Here is a 3,303-nt window from a genome sequence, read left to right on the forward strand (position 1 = left end):
GCAAATAGGGTAAATGTGGTAATGAGTCCAGCCGTGGAAATTTCTAGAAGATGCAAATGGATCTAGAGGGACATCGGATCACTGGTTGCCCAGGGAGGAAAGAAAGGTCGGGTCGGAGGCAACTTTGGGGAGTGACAGATGTATGTTCACTGACCTGCTTGTGATGCTAATTGCGTGGTGTGTATATATGTCAAGTTTATCGAATGGTACCTTTACATATGACATTTATTGTACGTTAATTATATATATAGTTTTTTTTTTTTAAGAGAGAGATTTTTGCTATACAGTGTGTGCACTTGCCAGAGAGACAGAGAAAGACAGAAAGCAAGAAATCACCCTCCGGGGGGGATGGCGATGCCACAATCCCTTCTCCTCCATTCTCCTCTTGGATTTTGGGCACACACGCACACATGCCTCACGTGAGCTTTAAGCCGCCGGGTCTGGGACTTGAACCACAATTATTAGGTGGGAGTCCAGTGACATAACCATTATGCCGTCTGCTGGTCCCTGTTAACTATATCTTAATAAAAGCTATTTGAAAAAAGTTTTTTGAGAACAGTCATGATTGAAAGATATCAGATACATTAGGAAAGTTGTGAGTTCATAATGATACTACAAAAAAAAAGTTTAAAAGCCTTGTTAAACACCTAGGGATGCTAGGCCACCAATTTGTTACTCTGAAAATTGATAAATAAAGGCAAAGTACTTATTATGACCTTTCTGTACCAAAATGTGTTTCTACGTAACCAAATATTGGGTCCTCGGGGGAGTCATGACACATTTTGTTGCATAGAAAAACACACAAAAATGCCATGACTTTCCCAATGACCTAAGAGTTGATGAAGACAAAGTTCTATTTACTGAATAATGTAAAAAAAAAAAAAAAAAAAAAAAAAAAGCAAAAGGACAATTAGAAAAATCATCACTGTGCATGTTCTGATGAAATCCCAGGTCCAGGGAACCAGCAGTTAGTGTAATGGCTATGTCGCTGGACTCCCACATAGTCGACTGCGGTTCGTGTCCCGGACCCGGTGGCTTAAAACTCATGCTGGGCCCGTGTGCGTGCGTGTCCAGGATCCTGAGAGGAGAATGGAGGAGAAGGGATTGCGGCATGACCATCCCCGCTAGGGGGTGATTTCTCGCTTTCTGTCTCTATGTCTCTCTCTCTCTGTCTGGCGAATGCACGCGCCCTATAGTGAAAATCCCTCCAAAAAAAAAAAAAAAGAAATCCCAGGTCCAGGCCATGCCATAATCAGTGAAGAAAGGGAGCTGGGCCGGGCTGGCACCGCCTACACCCAGCGACCAAGCTGAGCTCCACGAGACGAGACAGGGCTGGTGCACGCTTGGTAGAGAGCAATACCAAGCACACAGCACACACGGGCACGCGTCCTGCCCAGAGGACTGACCCTGAATGTAATCAAGCCGCAGGTGTAACTGCCAGGTCACAGAAAACACCAGGAACGGGTTATATGATTCAATAAGCCCCACCCACAACACAGGGAATATTACAGGATAAATGACCCAGTCTCTTCAATAAATAAAAGACTGGAGGGAGAAAAACAAACACAAAAATAAGACAGAGGTGATGAGAAGAGCCCTAAGAAACAGACGAAGCGTGGGCAATGGCTAGACCTGCAGCCTGACTCGGTGTAGCCCAACCACTCGCTTCCTCGCCTTGCAGGCCTGGTGGGGGTTCTGACCAACGACACTTCGGAAGTCTGCTGGGACAGGTGCTTTGACGAAGGATCAGATATCGCTGGCCCTGCCATCTCCATCCCCACTCTCTTTTTTTCACTTTGCCAGAAAGTACATGCACTTGCCAGAGAGAGAGGGAGTGAGGGAGAAAGCCGCCCCCGGGGGATGCTCATGGTGCAATCCCTTCTCTTCCACTCTCCTGGATTTGGGCACGTATGCACACGTACCTGGCGTGTTTCTCAAGCTGCTGCTAGAGCCAGGGACCGAAACTGCACAGTCAGCCAGGTGGGAGCCAGGCACCCGAACCAGCACGTGACTGGCTGGCCCCGTCTTCCTGTCCTGAATGTAAATTCAACGTCTGCAGCTGGGGCAGCTCTTTGGGGACCAACAGATAACTCTGGCATCCTTGAGCTGCTCAACCCACCCCTATGGCTGACGACCCGTCTTCTTCTGTGAGAATCAAAAGACAAAGCCCTCTCATGTGCTCAAGCCACTTGAAGCCAGGCTCTGTTACCTCTGCTGAGTATGTATTACTTCTGTTACTTCTCACAGCTAAAGTGCAGCAGGTGCAGAGGGGAGAGAGGGAGCCTGTCTTCTTGCTCCTTGTCAGCTGGAGGGCCTGGGAGGATGCTGTCTCTCTCAGAACGTGCTCCCTCCCTTACCTAATCTGTGTTCCAATGTCACCTCCTCGGAGAAGCCTGTCCTGGCTGCCAACGACAAGACGTCACGCTCTGTGTCCTTATTCCACTGTCTGCACGGCACCTGCAGGTGCTGCCCAGGATTACGTCATGTGCTGTGTGCCTGGCTCCACCACTGCGGAACGTGATGAGGTGGCTGGAGCCTCAGTAGTCCAAGTCCCCAGCCCCAGGAGAGGGCCCAGCAGAGAGCAGCCCATGAGATGGGGAGGGGGGAGAAGTAGCAGCATTTCTCAAAGCGTGGCCCACAGCCCACTGTGTCAGAACCCACTGGGACGCTGGTCACCCCCCGCCCAGCGAACGGAGTGCTTGTTACTCAGCATGGCTCAGGCAGGCCAAAGCACGCTACACCTCCTAGGGTATGAGCTGCGCGTTTGAGTCTAACATCAAATGCACGGGGATTTCCTGACTTTCAGCCGGCCCCTACCTGGGTCACCCCACTTCTACAGAGGGAGAGACTGCTAGTTTCTGGGTTCCTATCCTGTGAGCCAAGTGTGGCTGACCCCATGCCACGGAATCCTCCCCCTACCCACAAGGTACCTTCAACCGAGGTGGGAACCAAGGCTCAGAGACTAAGACACTTGCCTAAATGCACGTGGCCAACATGAGGCAGCCGCGGTTGTCCCCTGGTTGGCCTCCGACTGGAGGCTGCACCCTGACCCTCCCTAGGCTCCTGAAGCTCGCCCTGCCCCTGGGGGCCGTCTGTCCGTGCTCAGTGCCGCCCTCCTGTGACTGTGCGGGCCTGGCACCGACTACAGGGGTGGGCCCTTGTGTGAGTGGGCGAAGGTGAAGGGTCCCCTGGAATGCTGTGCCTCCCTGAGGCCTGTGGAGTGCAGGTGGAGGGGGCCCCACGCCGGCTCGTCTCCCCGAGCCATGAACAGGAAGGGGGAAGGCAGGCGGGGCTTGGGTGGGC

General features: G+C 52.0%; 1 protein-coding gene across 3 annotated transcripts in view; it reads right to left on the reverse strand.

Moving 5' to 3' along the window:
* Nucleotides 1-3,303, reverse strand: part of ERGIC1 (endoplasmic reticulum-golgi intermediate compartment 1) — a 102,355-nt gene that overhangs the window by 66,748 nt on the left and 32,304 nt on the right. The gene's annotated exons all lie outside the window — the stretch shown is intronic.

This window comes from Tupaia chinensis, unplaced genomic scaffold (assembly GCF_000334495.1).
Source record: "Tupaia chinensis unplaced genomic scaffold, TupChi_1.0 Scaffold000612_1, whole genome shotgun sequence".
Taxonomy (NCBI): domain Eukaryota; kingdom Metazoa; phylum Chordata; class Mammalia; order Scandentia; family Tupaiidae; genus Tupaia; species Tupaia belangeri.